The sequence below is a fragment of the Leptosomus discolor genome, chromosome 1 (assembly GCF_034619465.1).
Source record: "Leptosomus discolor isolate bLepDis1 chromosome 1, bLepDis1.hap2, whole genome shotgun sequence".
NCBI lineage: Eukaryota > Metazoa > Chordata > Aves > Leptosomiformes > Leptosomidae > Leptosomus > Leptosomus discolor.
The window spans coordinates 59,906,592-59,926,049 of NC_141391.1; the positions used below are offsets into that span (position 1 = coordinate 59,906,592).

A 19,458-nucleotide genomic window follows, 5' to 3' on the forward strand; every position below is an offset into this window, starting at 1 on the left:
CCTCGACAGATTCTTTCACTCTTAGAGTTAATTGCAGAGGTGCTGACTGGCCTGGTCTTGGCCAGAGACAGGTCCAAAATTGGAGCCAGGGGAGCTTCTTGAAGCCTCTTACAGTAGCCACCTCTGTAGCCTCCTCCCCCGCTACCAAAACCCTGCCAGACACCAAACCACCACATGCCTCACCAGGGCAGAGTAGAGGAGAAGGAGAACCTCCCTCAACCTGCTGGCCACACTGTTCTTGATACACCCCAGGATACCATTGGCCTTCTAGGCCAAGGGCACATTGCTGGCTCATGGTTAACCTGTTGTGTACCAGGACTCCCAGGTCTTTCTCCACAGAGCAGCTCTCCAGCAGGTCAGCCCCTAACCTGTACTGGTACATGCAGTTATTCTTGCCCAGGTGCAGGACCCTGCACTTACCCTTGTTGAACTTCATAAGGTTACTGTCCACCCAACTCTCCACCCTGTCCAGATCACACTGGATGGCAGCACAGCCTTCTGGCATCTCAGCCACTCCTCCCAGTTTTATATCATCAGCAAACTTGCTGAGGGTGCACTCTGTCCCTTCATCCAGGTTGTTGATGAATATATTGAACAGGACTGGACCTAATACTGACGCCTGGGGAACACCACTTGTTATGGACCTCCCACTAGACTGTGCCACTGACCACAACCCTCTGAGCATTATCTTTCAGCCAATTTCCAATCCAACCCACTGTCCGTTCATCTAACCCACACTTCCTAAGCTTGTCTATGAAGATGCTGTGGGAGATAGTGTCAAAAACCTTGCTGAAGTCAAGGTAGACAATGTCCACTACTCTTCCATCATCTACCCATCCAGTCACACCCTCGTAGAAGGCTATCAGGTTAGTCAGACGTGACTTCCCCTAGGTGAATCCATGTTGACTACTTCTGATCACCTTCTTTTCCTCCACATGTTTTGAGATGACCCCTAGAACGAGTTACTCCAACATCTTTCCAGGGATGGAAGTGAGGCTGACTGGCCTGTAGTTTTCTGGGTCATCCTTCTTGCCCTTTTTGAAGACTGGAGTGACATTGTCTTTCCTCCAGTCCTCAGGCACTTCACCTGTTCTCCAGGACCTTTCAAAGATGATGGAGAGTGGTTTAGCAATGACTTCTGCCAGCTTCCTCAGCACTCATGACTGCATCCCATCAGGACCCATGGACTTGTGGCTATCCAGTTTATTTAATTGATCTCTAACTTGATCTTCCTCAACCAAGGGAAAGTTCCTTCCTCCAGACTTTCTCTGTTACCTCCAAAGTCTGGGACTCCTGAGGGTTGGCCTGAGTAATAAAGACTGAAGCAAAGAATGCAGTCAGTAGTGCCACTTTCCCTGCATCCTCTGTCACCATGGCACCTGCCTCATTCAACAGCAGGCCCACATTTTCTCTGGTTTTCCTTTTGCCACCAATATACTTGAAGAAACCCTGCCTGTTGACCTTGACATCCCTTGCAAGGTTTAACTCCAAGGAGGCCTTGGCTTTCTTTGTTTCATCCATGCATACTCCGACAGCAGTCTTGGAATTTTCCCAAGTAGTCAGCCCCTTCTTCCACGTACTGTAAATTTCACAATCTTTCACCAAATTGTTTTGAAAAAAACATTGATTTCTGTTGCTGACTACTTAAAAGATCCATTTGGCAATGGTTAGGCTGCCTGTTTTTTATATCAGTTTCCCCAGAAGCAAAGTCTGTGAACGGTGCTGACTTTCTGAGAGGTGCCTCTTCTCCAGTATTTTACTTGAGAACATGGCTGGCTTGCTCTTCCTCGCCTCCTAGCTGGGATGAATGACCAAGGCAATAGAGACAAGCGCTTAGTGCAGTGCTGCCAAGCCCAGAAGCAAATCTCGGGGTGCTCCAGCTTGTGTGTTGTGTGCCTGGCTCCACCTTGCTGGGTAGCTTTTGTAGGTTTTAACCTCTCATGAACATCGGTTCCTCATCTTCAGCAGGTCCATAAATCAGCTGTGTAACTTAGAAGTAACCCATTAGTAAGCAGAAAAGGAATTTATGGCTGGAAATTTTGCTGGGTATAATGGCACATTTCCCCACCTCCCCCTTTTCCTCATGGTTATTTCCCAAGGTAGCCCTGTATGTTTTGTCTATATATCCTGAGCCCAGAATAGAATTTTCTTAACTGGCCACCCAGCCCACTGCTCACTGCTGGAGGCACGGGCATGTAGCAATGAGGGGTATGTAACGGATGAAAAACCTAGATGATTGCGTTTGCTTGCCCAGAACTATTAACACGAACAGGCTATGGTGCAGCCCAGCCTCCATTCCTCTCTGAGTGATCTGCCTTCTCCCTCATCAGGCTCTGGGGTCCACGACCCTGCTTGGACGTTCACTGTGAGAGCGATGAGGCTTTATGTGTTTATTGAACAAAAACAGCAGTTAAAGGATGCTGAGGTAAAACATATTACCTGCATGTTACCCGCCCTTTGTGTCTGCCTAGTGTCCAGATTTTTGAATACCCTATTTCTTTGTTGTCCTTTTCAAGTAAAAATCCAGGGTTTGCCATTTCTCCCTCATGTGCATTCACCGTGAAAGATTATCATGGTATATAGTTTTTTTCCAGACTGATTTTTCAGGACAATGTGGACCATTTTTTTCTGTGATGTTTCTAAAACTGGCAGAAGAAGAACTTTTTTTTTAAGCCTGCATAAGCTGCAAGGAGTATTTTAAAATAAAGATTTTTTTTTTTAAATCTTTAAGCATGTCTAATGCTTGTATAAGGTGCCAGATTTTAATTACAGTTGGCATTTACAAGCGTGGTGCTGGCAATGGCAACCATATTGCTGAAAAAAGGCATAAATTTTGACACTGGCAATATGGGAACCCAGCATATGAGACTGTAAACCTCATTGCTTTCTGTTTTAATATGCTACTTTAAGGAAAGAACTTTTAACGGTTAATATTTAACTAAAATGTTTAGGGTTCGATATAAACTTGTTCTAGTTTCAAACTATTTAGTAATTTAGATCCTATCAAAGATCAGCTTAGGTAATAACTTTCTATTAAACGGCTTTTAAATAAGCATGCTTAAAGTAGGGAAAATAAGATACTTCATTACAAGAAATGAGGTTGGCATCTACCAGGTTTTCCATTAAGTTCCAGGTCACAGACAAATAAAGGAAGTATGTTAGGAAAAAAAACCTTTTTAAAAATAATTAGGGAGATGTCTGTTTTGTTCACCAGATGGAAAATCAGTAGTTGTGGGTGGTCTGTGCTGGATGGGGCATCTCACAATTGGCAGAACTATGCCTTTAACTTTTAAAGTCCTGGGACAAAATGTGAAAGTAATTGACTGTTCAGAATGCTCTCTCTGGATACCTAGCATGCTTTTAAAACCGAGATTTGGTGAGTTTCTGACTTTTTTTTCGTAAGTATGCTCAAGCTGTTGTGTCTAGTAGTAGGCCAATTGTGGGTATATTTTTGGTAGCTGTTTAGCAGGGCTGTTGTCTTTTGTGCTTACGCCTGTGTGTGCCTGGACTTGCATGCACACAACTGAATTGCCACAGCTTTACAATCCTCCATTAGAATGTTGTGCACATGGTTTTCATAATATTGTCAGGGTTTGCTCTGTTCAGGGTGTACATAAACTGTTGGTTAATGTCATTTGTTTCTTTCCTCTAGTTCCTTCCATTTTAAGGAATTTGAATCTATCCATTTGCCAATATACTAAAGAAAACAAAATTGCAACCTTATTTACACAAACAAGAGGAAAATTCATGTTTTAAAATAATTCAGGGGTTTGCAAAAGTATTTAAAATCCATAGTATTTTTTTTAATTAATAAATAAATCCAAATGTGCATGTGTGGATAGTACGTGTACACATATGCATATTAAATACAGTCATTTAAGAATGTGTTAGAATCTTCTTGGTGCAGTTTGTAACTTTGCTCACCGTTCCAGGACTGATGCTTTCTAATTGCCTTTTTAATTCGAGAAAACAGTATTTCGAATGTGGAAGACAAGTTAGAAAATATTCGTATTCATGTTAAGAATAACAGATTTTACTATCCAAACTGCGATAAGAATGTGTGGGGTTCAGCAGTGACCTCTCAAAGAATGAGGCAGAACCCATTTATGGCATAGGCGGCAATTGCTTTATATTTACCTTACTTCACAGACAATTTTTTTGCAGTTATCTATATGAATGGTCACGGACAATTGTATGCATGTGTTATATCTATATTGTAGCTTGTGTTAAACTGATCCCCACACTTATTATGTAGAAGCATTCTTGAAGATAAGTGAGGCACTCAACGAAGTGCCTTCTTTGTAAAATCCCTTTTGCTATGCATGACATGTACTCTGTATTTTTTTCCTTGCAGTAAATTATAAAGCTTTTTTCTTTCCATGAATCTCTTTCCAAGAAAACACATACAGGCTAATAACACTCGCCTTGAGAACCGCGCATAGCCTTCACTACAAAGCCGTGTTTTCATTGAAGAGATAATTATAATATGGTTTAATGTTCTTGTCAACCCTGAAACACTGTCCCTAAAGAGCGCTATTCTGGAGGATGTCTTTCTGAAGAGAGTTGAATATAGCTAAGAAAACATACACATAGCCACACACTCCTCTGATAAACCAAGACAGATTTTTTAATACAATATGTGCTCTCTGAAAAGAATGATATGTTTTCTACGGTGTTAATGTAGAGCTGCGTCTTCCTCCAGATTTTGCTGTTAAAAATGTAGAAAGTTTGCTTGGATTTATTTATTTTGCTGTCTCTCCCCGCCTCCCCTTATATTATTTATAGACTTTAAATCTATACAAGGACATAAACTCGTAATAATAATTAAAATGCTTTTAATGTGCTTTAAGGCACAGACTTCAAATGAGTAAAAAAGCCCGAATTGGAACACAAATGCTTCTTCCCAGGCAACAAACACACTTGGCTGTTGATATGCTGTAATTTTCTGCTTTACTTAGTAAAAACAGCAATTACTTAGTTGTTCCATATCCCCCCCAGCACAGATGCTACTCAGTCTGTCCATTTTCTGAGCGCTGAGCAAGCTGCATGTGCACGCGTGGATGCGCGTGCATGTGTTCTAATGCGACGCAAGTCAAGTTTTCCCCTTGCACGCTGTACAGTTAACAGCATTTATTTGCCACTGCTGCCAGTTTACCACCAGCCCAAGACAATGGTGTGCTGGAAGCGGCTGTGGCTGTGAAAGTCTCGCTTAGCAGGCTCTCCTGCCAAGCGTTTCCAGGTGCAGCTTTGCAAAGCACCGTGCTGGCCTTACAAACCAGTGCGAGGACAGATAAAAGCCGGGCGGTGATACCGGTTAAGATTGCAGCCCAGTCCAACAAGTCCTTAACGTCGTTTTCGCTGTATTGTCTTTTTGTGGTGGTCTGGTGGTTGCGAACAGTGTCTGGTACTGCTAAAAGCAACAGTAGTCTGAAGCAAAAAGCCTTCGAGGGAAATGAAATCGCAGGCTGGCTAAAGGCAGTGCAAAATTTCCCTTGGCTTCAGGCCGTCTGGGATTTCCCCCTTGGGTTTCAAAGCCCAGTTAAAGGCTGGTAAGTAAGAAAAATGTGGTTATCTGCCACACCACAGAAAGTACATATAACCAAAAAAACCCCTGAAAAGCTAAGGACAACACAACTCTCTCACTGCTCATACGGTGAGCATGAGACTGTTAGCGTATATAAGGAATTGCGTGGCTCAGCACAGTGCAACCTGCCTGCTGAATCAGGTGCGTGGGATCTTGAATTTAAAACCTAATTATTTTTAAGAGCTACTGTTAAATGAGGAATATGGGCAAATATGTTAATTAATTGAAAGGCATTTTATTAAGTATTTAATTAGTATAATTCTGGAGAGGTAGTATAAAAGAAGCACAATACCTGGCAAAAGCGTATAATTTGAATCTTCTTTACAGTCATCTTAGCAATCCATTTGCTTGCTCTGTAGTCAATGGGATTTATTTTTTTTTTTCTTTGAGGAGGAATTACAAAGTAAGGCCTTAAATTAGTATTGTAAATAATCTCTATAGAGAAACTTTTCACTGCAAAATCTCCCTCAACAGGCAAGTGCTAAAATGTTTCTGGTGCTGCACGGTTTAAAAATATCCTTGAGATTTTTCCCCTCAGGTTTATATATTCAAGCTAGATGCCACCATTCAAACAATAAGCAAGTGTTTCTGGCAAAATTAACGTTTTATAGTCACATCAAGTATGTCTGGGTTCTCCCCCATTTTCCTTTTATTTTGTAGTGAAAGGAAAAAACAGCCTAAAAATATAACATTTTAGTTCATGAAGGTAGATGTTAAGTGGCATGAAAAGAAATGAAAAATGAAGGTTTCCCATTGCCCTTTCTTTTCATATCTTTGAACCTGTTACCACAAATGTTATTTTTAGAGTTTTCTTTACTAAGATATGCTATATTCCTACCTAATCTTTTTTTATGTAACTCAGCACCTAACATTTTGATGGATATTTCTTAACTTAAATCTTGGGTTTGGGGTTGTTTGGTTTTTTTTTTCCCTAAAATACTTCTTTTCTTTTTTAAACAAATAAATCATTGTGGGTTTAAATATTTGACAAAAACAGATAGGACTTTCCCACTAGGTGAATATTCATTAGTTTTATAATTATGTTATGTCATTGTTTTCAGGATATATATTCAATTTATTAAAAAAAATCTTTTTTATTTTAGCTATGATGATGTCACATATAAATCCATTGCCACATTAGATGCTGCTACGATCACAGCTAAGGCTCAGTGATCTCTGTCCAACAGACAGGTATCTTTGCCATTGTATGTCCTCACAAATTTCCCTCTCTGAGAAACTGTGTGGGGGTATACTGCCTGTTTTGTGCAGGCCTCCTCCCACTGTCCAGAGGCACGCTTGCCAAGGAAAACCTTCCTGCTCCACTCTTCACACATGCTTAATATTCCACTCTCCTTTTCCATGTAATTTTGCAGATAAGGAATTGCTAAGCTTTAAATAGTCTTGGTGTTTGTCTAAAACCAACTTGATTTTTAACACCTAGTGTTTTTGAAGGCACTTGATTTCCAGCTTTCACATCCAAATGTTGAGATAGAGAGAGCAACTGCATGGAAGGCTGCATTGTTTCGTGTTGATGACTAAACCTTGTTTAAGTGGGAAAATACTCTCTTTCACCCCATTTCCTCTGGAAATTCCCATTGGTTGCATATTCACAGAATCATGGAATGGTTTGGGTTGGAAGGGACCTTCAGGACCATCTAGTTCCAACCCCCCTGCCATGGGCAGGGACACCTTCCACCAGACCAGGTTGCTCAAAGCCCCATCCAACTTGGCCTTGAACACTGCCGGGGAGGGGGCAGCCACAGCTTCTCTGGGCAACCAACCTGTTCCAGTGTCTCACCACCCTCACAGTGAAGAATTTCTTCCTAATATCTAATCTATATCCACCCTTTTTCAGTTTGAAACTGTTACTCCTTGTCCTGTCACTGCATGCCCTTGTAAAAGGTCTTTCTCTGCATCATTGCCATGAGATGTAAATTGATTCAGTAGTGTTTTCTTGCCGTTTAAAAGACTGCAGCAAATTTTTGCCGCAGTTCTATTATTATTATTATTATTATTATTATTATTATTATTATTATTAACCTTGTTTTCTTTTATGATACTGGCATTCATTCAGCCTCTGTGTCTTCCTGCACACTGCATTCTTCTAAGTCTTTCCTCATAAGGGGAGACTGCAAAGACATTAAGGCTGGAAAGTAAGATATTCAGGAATTAGGGAATGTCATCATTAAGATAGCTGCTGCAATCAAAGTTCAGCCCCCTTATATGTTTGCATGATAGCATAGTCTTTTAATTTCAGGATCGTACACGGGTTTTTCCACAGGACCCCTGCCTCAGTTAGTGAACAGGATGGACGATGCTGAGTTAATGAGCAGTTATTCAATATTTTGTTTTCTCCTAATTTTTCAGTGTGTAGCCCTAGGCCTTATTTACTGCACACTATTGAAACCCTGCTGTGAAGACAGAATTGTTAATTTCCTCATGAGCTTTTCTATGGCACTTATTGCTATAAATATCTGAATGCTTAACAAACATTAATTAATTTATCTTCAGAAAACACTCATGATGAAAATGGCTGGTATTACTGCTGTTTTACAAATAGGGAGCTGAGGCATAGGGAGAGTCATGAATGTCCCATAAATTTGGGTGCTGAGTTGTCAGCTTACAGTTAAGGAGGTAGAGATCTGTATTTCAGCATTCACTTTTGAGGCACCTTGCCATCAGAGCAAGAGTAGCTTAGCTCGACTTTCTCCACTGTTATTAGAAAAGCTAGTGAGATGACCTGTGCAGGGAGCACCAATACCATTTATTGCACTAATACCTCTTTTGTGGGGAAAAAACCAGAAACTTTGGGCATGCATATCCTCTTCACCTGCACTCTTTTACTTTTGAATGTCCAAATAATTTTAATTCTGTGCCAAGTAGTAACTTCTAAAGAGACTTGCAGAGCAACATGGTTGCAACTTCACTACACTTGAAAAGAGCTGAAAATAATTAGAAGATACAGTGAGCAGGGAATCACCTAAACCTAGACAAGGGGAAATACTGCAGAATACCATTCCTTAACTCACAGCCTTTTCATAGATTTAGTATCCTTACTATGGGTTTCAGGAAAGTGCTTTCCTCCACTCTGGATTCAGAGCTCTTAGCCCTTTATTAGAGTCACTTATCTGAGCTCTTGCTTCCAAAAGCATTTTGGTATTAGATTTAGATAGGACCCTTCCAGAGAGGGAAACAAAAATGTGGACAAGAGCTTCCCTTACTTTAGAAATTGCTCTGTGATAAGAAGCAATGGCATCAGTTTGTCCTTATTTTTGAGATGATTCAAGCCTCTATTTCCAAAACACTTCTTTAACTAATAATGGATTAAACTACGACTTTATAGATGAATAGGTAGAGGCATTCACTTGGTAGAGGGCAGACCCAGCTTCTGTCCTTGCTCCAGTTAGTTATCCAAGTAATCGGTATTAATCAAGTATTGGTTAAAGTAGGAAAGTAGTTTTTAGATGAGTCTTCATAGACTGGCCTCAAAGGTCATGCTTGGGCTTGTTTGTGTCATCTCCCTCAGATCCAGTGAATGTGTAACTGCATGCCAGATAGCACCACTTCTGCACTGTGTCCCCAGGTGAGGGCAAGACCTTAAAAAACCTTAAAGTCAACACACAAACAAATAAACAAAAACCCCTCTCAGGTTCCTACAGAAAATAATCTTCCTTATCCAGTCATGATTCAGTTCTGTCCCATAAAACGTGTCTGCTGGAATATATTATTGAAGACAGTTTGATAAGCTGTGTGCTCTGAGGGCTGAATTTGGATTACACAGAAATGTCAGCTTGGCTGTTCGCTAACTTTCTGTTAGCGTGCCTCGCAGTCTCAGCAGTAGTATTTTGATGTGGTTTTTGCAGATTGCTAAGAGGACGTTTTAGCCTGAAATGATACTGGACCCCATGTGGTTTGTCAGATGGCTGGTGAGCTGGAGAGCACCAAGCCACGGTGGGCAACATGCAAGGTAGTACTGCAATATTGCACTTATCGATATGCATATGGCACCAAGGTATTAGGTGCTGATATGGTGTCAGTGTCCTCTGCGCAGGCATTATGCCTGCTCAGTGCGGCCTGGTGTCACCGAGCTGCTGCCCTTGCCACCTCTGTCCCCAGAGCGCGGTCGGTACCCAGTGCTGCCCGTGGGGAGAGAGGGCGCTATGCTCCTTCTGCAGCAAAGGGCTGAGGCAGGCAGGCAAAAGCCTTGTCCTCATAGGAGGGGGGGGGGGCAGAAAACTGGACTGCAGAGGGCGGAAAGAAAGTGGGGATTGTAGTGACCTTAGGGACGCTTTCTGCCGCAGCCTGTCATCACGATGTGAGTGAGTATGCGCCCCCAGTATGAGCAGGTCACAGGAGCCACAGCCTGCCAAAGTCCCAATTATAGTTGGTGGTACTGTGATATGTCTTCTGATTTTTGAGGAGGAATCTCTGCAACTAAAGATGCCCAGGTGCATCAGGGGCCATTGCAGGTGACATGATCCTTTCTGCTGCCAGCTCTGTCCTGTCCTCTCTCTTCCTCAGTGCATTGTTTCAGTCCCATTCACCTTCTGAGGCTTCTCATTTACTTCAGCCCTCTTGCCAGACCAGGACTAGCCTTCCTCTTAGGGCTCAGCATTTGGGGGAAGGTTTTGGAGAACACAGAAGCAAAACGACTTCTTCCCACATTTTACCAGAACTGCTGGTAGTGACCGTCGCAGGACAAGAGGTACCTGAGCCATGCTGTGGAGCTCCCTCGAGGGCACAGGGTACTGCACAGTCTGGTCTGACCAAGGGCTATGAGTGGAAGGAGCACAGCAAAACTTACATTATTACCATCTTAAATGAAACAAATCTTCCCTGCCTATGTTGAATTGCAGTTTTTCAGAGGTTTTTTAACTTTGCTAAATTTGGGTGATTTCTAATGAGCATGACATACATAAAATACAAAAGACTACCAGTCCTCCTTGCTAAGTTGGAAGTAATTTGAAAAGGAATGTTTTTCAAAGTCTTGGTAATTTCGATATGCAGAAGAGCCTCACTCTTTGAAATCACCTGTTAATGTGGTGAAGCTCCCAGAACTTCAGCCTGAAGTGGACAAGTAGCACAGACAATTCCTGTCCCTGCTGTGAGCAGAATTATGTGTAACTGAAAATGAGGAATATCTGGCAACTTAGTAATAGGCCACAACGTGATCCTACTGCAGATAGTCTACTCCCATGAGGGAAGCTGAATGTGGAGAATGATGTTGCTGTGTTAATGGAGAAGCAGAACTTTCTGCAAGGTTCATGGAGAAAAATGGGTACTTTTCCAGTCTGCTTAGGCTGCAAATTCCAGAAATTTAGAAGAAAAGAATGAATCCAAGCTGTAGGCAAGCAGACAGCCCTCTCCAGTGCTCAGGTGCAGAGCTAACGAAATGTGGAGGTTTGAGGTTTTTGTTAACAAAAAGACTAGCGTTGCTAATGCAGACCCCCTGCTATTGGAACACCAGAAGTGTTGGACTAACAAATTAGCAGAGAGGAAATCTGCAATTGCAGAAAAACTTGGGTCTTGTGATTGTAGCAATTGTTTACATCTTTCTACAGCAAAAAGGCTGTTTAATCATGTTAAATTACAACCCTGTGTTCAGATAGCGGGCGCTCACATTATTGTCTTTGTGAAGATGAGTTGTCACTTCTCTGATCTAGGTTGCTTTCACAACAGAGGCAGTAAAGCTTTCTGTTTGAAATAGAAGAAATAGAAGAATTTCTTCTGGTGCTAGGCTGTGCAACAGTTTCCCTTGTATGAGCCCTAAAGTTTAGCCTTTACTAATTGGTACTGAAAAGAAAATTAATCGGTGTGAGGGAAGGGAATTCACAGCTGAATTCTAATTATTGCAGAGAAAGTAAGCAAAACTGTGCTGGGGCTGTGCGAAAGCGTGGCATAGGAGTGAAATGCTTAGCTCGAGCTTGTTAACTGGAACTGATGTCCTGAAGCAACTCTGTGTGTTTATTCTTACCAGCAGCTGGTAGCTAGGTCGTAGCTGTGCATTTTGGAACCAGACGTGCTGGTTGAGAATGGCACCGCTTCCCATCTCACTGCCGCTCCAGGAGAGGCGATTGCTCCTGTAGGTCTGCCTCGGAGAAGTTCGATACACGTTAATGGGGCTCACTGTGCCTGGAGGGGGGTCGGGGGCACTGATGCAACCCCTTCCCACCAGCGTGGTTGCAGAGGCAATCGCATCTGGCCCATGGGTGATCCCAAGCACCCCAGGCTGATGCCATCTCAGGTTAGGTTCAGAAGAGGACATCTGCCTGCAGCCTTCAATCACTGAAAGCAGTAGGTGTCCTGCTGGGAGAGGTTTTATGGCTGCTGCTTAGCACAGTGCTCCCTGGAAAGCATTTCATGTTTCTCTTTTCCCTCTCCCTAGCTGAACTGCATAGGCTTTCTTCCCACTCATGGGTACTCAGTCAATGGAAACAGATACCTAATCAATTTAATAAAAATGGGGTTTTTTGCATATTCTCCATGAAGAGTAAATCCATCCACTGGCTGATGTGCTACATCTCTACTAAGCTCCTGTGCAGATAACATTAGAGCTGGTTGAACAATATAAAGCAAAATATCCAGAGTTTTTGGAAAATTACACTCCTCTTGATATTTCTCTTGTTTAAAGAAAAATTAACAATGTTTTGTTTTCTTCTGTTTTTCTTTCTTTCCTCACTCCCTCTTACCCTTTTCTTTTCCTTTTTCTAGTTTGCCTTTGTGAAAATAGAGGGCCAGTAAAGCAAAAACGGTAGATCAGGCTGTGCCCATATTCTTTGCCTCCCATTTTTGACTGAAATAGCAGAATGTCAAAGCTTTGACAGTGTTTTTTTATTAATTCTTTCTTAATACAAGTAACAGCTTCACAGTACTCTAGGCAGTTGTTTGTAAGCAGCAGTAAGCAGCGATGAAATACTGTAGTGTCAGTACATAGGCTTCTCTCCTTCTGGTTTGCTTAGAGGTCGTGGGGAAACGTGATGCTGAACTCATACCCCCTGTGCAATGTGGAATTACTGTTATCGCCAACTTCGGCTGTTTCTGTAAGGAGGAAAAGCAACTGCAACTGAAGCTGTACAGAGCAAGAAAAGATCATGCCTTTTGCGATCTCTTTTCTGATAGACTTGTAAGGACTTTATTTGAATTAGGAAATGGTGATAAATGCTGATTTTTACAGAAACCTTTTCTTAAAGGACTTACAAAAACTTGAAAATCTGATGGCAAAAACACATGTGTCCATCCGAGTCTTCAGCATGCTTGTTTTGTCTCTTGTTCTGCTCTGGAACCCTGGCACTGTCTTTGCCCTGCATATTCAGAGGGACTTAGGCAGGAGAAAACAAGTTCAGCCAACTTGACAAAAGCTATACTTGGCAATTATGTTCGGCAATGCTAAAGTCTATTAACCGTTGTTTTTTTTGCAATAAAAAGTAGAAATTAAATGCTACTATACCCATTGGAGGCTTTTTCCAAAGGAAGAGTTACTGATGAACTATTCTTCCAAGATTGTGCTGGTTTCTCCAAATAACAACATCACTGTGTGTTTTTCTCAAAGTGAGTGTAATTTGCATATCATGCTTTTGGGGGTTTCTGCTGCCGCCAAAGCTAATTTAATACTCATTAAAGTACCGAGCAAGTCTAATCCAAAGCCTTATGGGCCTTCAATGCAGGCCCATAAAATGTGCAGATTCGCACTTGCTGGGCAGCTCCAGGGCAAGCATGCTGTGGGAAAAGGGGATTGGTGTGCATCCTGCTATCGCAGAGCTGCCACTGCATTGGGGGGAGCTCGGAGAAGATTCCCATCACTGTGGGCAGAGGCATATATCCTCTGGTAGCAGTCCTACCTACCGGAGCCACGAATGGAGCTAGGGGCCAGTTCTGATGGTGATCATCCCGTCCCAGCGGGCAGCCCGAGCTGTCTGGCTGGTCTTGGCGTCCCACGAGGGATAGCTGGCATGGGCTGGTGTGACACCACAACTGCGTGCCCGCAGAGGTGTTGGGCTACTGAGCTGTGCCACCCACCAGCCCTTCTTCTCGGAAGCGGAGCCCAATGCTTGCTGACCCCCCAACATTTCCATCTCTGCAATGGGTGAAATCACAGCACTGCCACCACTTTCCATGGGGGTGAGGTTTTACTCAGCCTGTTGTAGGGGCCAAGCACCCCAGCTGCCCGCACTGACACCGGGGCTCAGGCGAACTGCTGCCAGTGCAAATCAGGAGGTGGCACATGTGTTCTGTGGGTGAAGCCATATGCCTGGATAAAGCCAGCTGTGGCTTCTCCTGCCAGTGCAGTCACTCGGGCTGAGCACTGCTAGGGGCACAGAGTGGCTGTAACTGTGACCTCCCAGCTGGCAGCTGTGACACCAGACCCTCTTTTGGCTCATGTATGCACCCCACACCTGGAGAGGTGTGAAACAGGACATGGCAGCGCTACAAATACCTGCGCAGCTGCATGCGACAAGAGGTGACTGGTGGCTGCTCCTCCTGGCTCCGGCCGCTCCAGCTCCTCAGTGGTAGCAGGCTCACTCCTGACAGGGCACATTCCCTGTCTTGCACTCCACTTGCACCTTCAGGGTTGTCTTCTTACAACTCACATCCCACTGGTTGTTTTCCAGGCTCAGAAATGGGGGTGGCCGCATCTGTCTGCTAGCAGGCGTGCCTGATGAGTTTGGCCCTTTGCCCCGTTGGTGACAGTGCACGGTCTGGCTGCCTCATCTCTCCAGTGCTGGCAGAGAGCCCTGGCATGGCTTTGCTTTCTTCCTCCATGAAGTGGCTCTCTCAAGCAGCCGTTCTTGCCAGGGGGAATATGTTGTCCATCCATCCATACATCTATGCACATAGACAACTGGTGAGCGGGGTGATCATGGAACAAAGTTGCTGGTCGAGATCCATCCCGTTCTCCCAGTGAGCGCAGGGGCAATTGGGGCAGCGTTTCAGTGGGTATCGTGGAGGCTAAGCTCCCCGTGGGGCCAGGGGAAGGAGGAGACCCTGGCGGCCTCTGTGGGGGGACAGGAGTGGTCCAGCCCCGCTCGGCCGGGGGATGGGGCAAGCGGCCCTGCTCTGTACGTGAGGGAGGTGAAACTGCGCCGCCCCACCGTTCCCAGGGGCCTCCCGCGTGGGCTCGGGCCTGCTCGCGTAGAGCCCCACGACGGCACAGCGCGCCGCGCCGGCGCCTGGCGGCCCCGCGCGCGGGAGGCCGGTCGCGCCCCTCTCCAAACCCGACGAGGCCCCGCCGGCTCCCGCCAGCCCGGAGGGAAAACCCGGCCAACGGCGGGAGCGCCAACCTCCAAACCCCCGCTCGGCCGCGGCCGACCGGGGCCCACCCCGCCCCAACACCCGCCGCAGCCCGCGGGCGCGGACCGGGCAGAGCCGACCCCGCTCCCCGCGCGGGGGCGCCGCTAGATGGCACTGCTGCCCCGGCGGAGCGGCGCGGCGCGCGGCGGTGGGCGGGGCTGGCAGGGGGCGGGGCGGGGCTGCCGGCTGGGTGGCCCGGCGGGGCGCGGGGGGCAGCGCGAGCGCCCGCCTTCCCGCCCGCGCCGGGGTGGTGCCGCGCACCTGCAGCCGCGGCGGGGCGGGCGGGGTGCCCTGCCCCCCCGGGACACCGGCCTGCCCCCCCCCCCCCCCCCCCTCTCCCCGGGCACCGGCCTGTCCCCCGGGACGCCGCCCTGCCCCCGCCTCTCCAGCCGCGGAGCTCCCCAGGAGCCCGCCCTGCTCCCCGGCGCCCCGCTTACCCCGCGGGAGCTGCTCCCATCCCCATCCCTAGGCTGCGTGTGCTCCTGCCGTTACACCAAACGGAGGACGTGAATGTGCATAAAATATACCGCCGTCTGTATGTTTATGGATTGTATTATCCTTTAAAATAGATAACCTGCACCATCAATTTCTTCTTTGATCCCCGAGGTTTCCTCCGTCACTTTAATGCTATTTTCTAGGGCAAAAGTGCTGCAAATACTTTACTTTTTGTAGAGCATGTATTGTGAAACACAGACGAATCGTTCCCAGCTAGTCGTATAACTAGCAACAACTCACTTCAGTACCTCGCACGAGATAGCCCTGCTTTTACAACCAGCTGGGCAAACGTTGGTACCGAGAGTGTTCCCAGCCTGCGCGGTGGAGGAGCAGAGACAAAATGTCAAGTGATACTGTCTAAAAGCTATAGGCCTAAATCTCTCATGCTGAAAATTGAAACACTGACATTTAATCTGATGGCGTTACACCGGTTTATTACAGCAGAGAATAGAGCTGGAGAATTTTCAATGTGACCGTAGTAACATAACATTCAGGAAATTCCTAATTTTCTGTTGGAAAGGAAGGAACAAGTCTCTTTCAACCATCACCTCCGTGCAATGACGGATGGTTGTCTGAGGCAGCCCTGCTTCTGCTGCTTGGTGAGATGTTCAGAGCCTACACGCAAGAGTGATTCATCTCTCCACTTCTTAGTTGAGATAACAGCATTGCAAACCCGGCTGTGAAGGTTAACCTGTACACTGCGTAAGGACAACAGATGGAAATTCTGGTTTAGAGCCACTGCAAAAAATAAAAACATGTTCCAAAGGGAAAAGGAGCTTGTATTTCTGTGTTTGAACCTTTGATCTTCGTTCACATCTGAAGGGAAGAGTAGACCTTTTGCTGGAGACACATGGTTTTGCATCTGTGAAAACACAGCTGTATAGAGCAAAACAAAACTGGTGCAAAACACAATGGTTTTGCTGTGTCAGTTTAGCTGTTGGCATTAAAATGCTTTAGAAAGAGTGGGGTTTTTTTGAAGAACCTTTCAGAAAGTCTCTGTCTTTACACAATTGTTTGTTGAGATTTTACTCTGTGGATTTTAAAGTTTGTTGGTGATCAAGAGACAGCTGCTACCTAACTATTCAAAGCGAACTCATGGGAAAGTCTGGCATTCCCCAACAATAGTGTTTTAACAGTTTTCTAAAAAAATATAAATGAAAGCATCAAAATTCACAGGAAAATCCACGCTGGCAAAATAACCTTGATTCAGAGAAAAAATAATCCATATCTCATTAATGCTGTGATTCTTAATGGTGTATGTGTGATACACAGCTGTTTCATGATAACGTGCTGCCTTTCTGGAGTTGCCCCAGCACACCCCCTGAAAGTAAAGGGATGTCACCCGGTGTCCTCAGTCGCATCGTTTTGCATCTGAGCATGATGGCAAAGCTGCTCTCTGATGCTTGCCTGTTGTTTCCTGCCTCCCCACATTTGCAGCGGCAGATCACTGTCCCAGCAGTGTCCCCAGCAGCCCTGCTGCCTCGCTGCGTAGCCCAGCACCTACCTGTCGCCCCCAGTGCATACCTGTGCCGCCCCCCCCCCCCCCCCCCCAGCACTGCCACTTGCTCACTTGTGTCAGGAGCCTGGCAGTGTTATTCTTTTTCCATCTTAAATCCCTACTCCCTCCAGTTGGGTTATTACAAAAGACAGGGAGAGGAGCTAGAAATGAGAAAGGCTAAATGTGCAAATGCAAAACTGTTTCTTTAAACAGAAAGAAATCTTCTCTTTCTTCTTAACCACCGGATTCCTTTTTGGGCTGGGAGGGAGTCTGGCTTCATTTTTTTAATTCTTGACATCAGCACAACAGTGCTTTGCTCTTAAAATTTATCCGTCCTGGAGCCTTACAATAAATTTTCAAATGTGTTTGGGTTCCTAAACATGCAGCTGGCGCTTAATGGGATTTTCAAAAGAGCATAAGCAGGTTAGACATCCTCCCATCCATTGAAATCGGTGGGATTTAGGTACCTATCTTGCTCAGTTGCTTTTGAAAATCCTGCCAGGTGCCTGTCTGCATCTTCAGTTGCCCTGGAAAATCTGGTCCCCATCTATCCCCGTGACCCCCCCGCTCCCATCAATATTTGTCTCCCGTCTCCGTCTCCCGCACTCTGGCCTGTATTGATGCCGGAGTCTCCTCCTTTGTAGTTCCTAACACCAGGGAGATCCCTCTCCTTTCTCTCTACCAAACTGGCCCTTCAGCTGGTTAAAGGCTCAGTTGAGCAGCAATGAGCGTGCCCAGATTTTTCAAATTAGTTTCCCTCTCCTCCTAATGATTTTTAATTCTTTCTTGGTGTTGTTTTGACTGTGTAAAGCATTTGGGGTTAAAAGACTCTGTGTAAAAGGGTGTGAATGTGAGGGGAGTGCCCTGTTATGTCTCTCTGTTAGGTTTTGTGCGTCTCTAGGCTGAATGTGAGGAGATGGGGAATTAATTTCCCGATTGGCCTGTCTCTCCCCATCCCCTGGCACGGCAAAGTGGTCAATCGGTTTTATATTTAAGTCAAGAAAATTAGTATTTTAATTTCTGGCTCCACCACGGATGAGGGTGACTTGCTGGGTCTCCTTGTGCAAGCAGTTCCCCATCTGTAAAATGGATCCCCGGGTCTGCATTTGCATGGGTATGGAGCACGGGTAATTAATTACTGTTTGTGCAGCCCTTTGAAAATCCTCAGACAGAAGGTGCTGGAAGGTGCTGTGGGTTGGCCTGGGGCTGAAGAGGCTCACCCTGGAGCCCGGCTGCCCTGGGAGCCCCACGGGGCGAGGGCATGAGCTGGGGATGCAGAGAGCTGCTGGCCAAGTCCTTTGCCAGAGATACTTTCCATTTTCTTCAGGGGAAAACAAATTGGAAAGGGAGTTATCGGTGCGCACGCCTCCCTCGCCGCGCGTTGCCTCCTCCTTCCCCAGGAATAACAACAGCTTCATTAGCAAGCTGACAAAAAAAAAAAAAAAAAAAAAAAAAAAAAGAAATATTAATAATAATAATAGTCCGGGTAACGGAGAGACAAGAACTCTCGTCTCTGCTTCATGCGGAAAGTTTCCTCTTTGAAGTGGTTGTTTCCCTCCTCGCCCCGCCGGGAGGGAAGGGGGAACAATTGTCGAGATCTAAAGCCAGCCAGGAATGCTGAGCTGATGGCTTTCCTGCCTGCCCCCTGCCTGCCCCCTACCCGCACCCCTGCCTGCCCATATCCCTGCCTGCCCCCACCTGCCCCCACACCCCTGCCTGCCCCCTCCCTGAATCCCTGCCCGCACCCCTGCACACGTTCCTCTCTGCTCCTGCCTGCACCCCGTCTGCCCCTGCCCGCATCCCTGCCTGCACCCCGTCTGCCCCTGCCCGCATCCCTGCCTGCCCCGTCTGCCCCTGCCCGCCCCTTCCCTACCCACTGCAAGCCCACCACCCACACCCCTGCCTGCCGTTGCCCAAATCCCTGCCTGCCCCCATCCACACCCATGCCGGCACCGCTCGCCTCTGCCGCTGCCCTCGCCCCTGCCCGCCGCTGCCCGCCGGGGTGGGGGTGTTCGGGGCGGGCAGCCCGGGGCTGCGCTCTGCGGCGGGATCGGTGGGTGTCACTAGAGCCCCGAGTTTCCCCTCCCGGCGGCGGGGGGCGGGGGGCGGGGGGGGCTCGCCGCCCTTCGCCTGGCGTGGGTCCCGCCGCGCCGAGAGGGCGGGGGGTGGGTGTTAATCTCGAGGGGTGAAGACCCTCACGACCCGTAACGTCCGAAAAAGAGATGTTTCCATGTAGAAGCGTCAAGCGTGGGAGGGGGTTGGAAAGGGTTGGGTGGGTTGGGGGGGGGGGTGGGGGTGGTGTTTATCGAGGGGGTTGCCGAGCTTTTTGCACGCGTGGGGAGGTCACACACACCACCCCCACACACACCCCTTCGCTTTTCCTGAGCGTGGTGGACGTCCTCCAACTTGTGCTGGAAAACCGGCTACTTGGAAAGGGCGCGATTCCCGTCACTCTCCTTCAGCAGCTATAGAAATGACACCGGTAACAGCGAAAAAGGGAGTTTTTCCCGCTCGAGGTGCGGTGGTGTGGGTGTGTAGGTGTCTGCCTGTCATCGGCAGCGAGGGCAAGAAGTGTTTACTTTTGGCTGAAAAT

The 19,458-nt window shown here is 46.5% G+C and overlaps 1 protein-coding gene across 1 annotated transcript in view; it reads left to right on the plus strand.

Moving 5' to 3' along the window:
• Nucleotides 1-19,458, plus strand: part of CLYBL (citramalyl-CoA lyase) — a 179,475-nt gene that overhangs the window by 16,382 nt on the left and 143,635 nt on the right. The gene's annotated exons all lie outside the window — the stretch shown is intronic.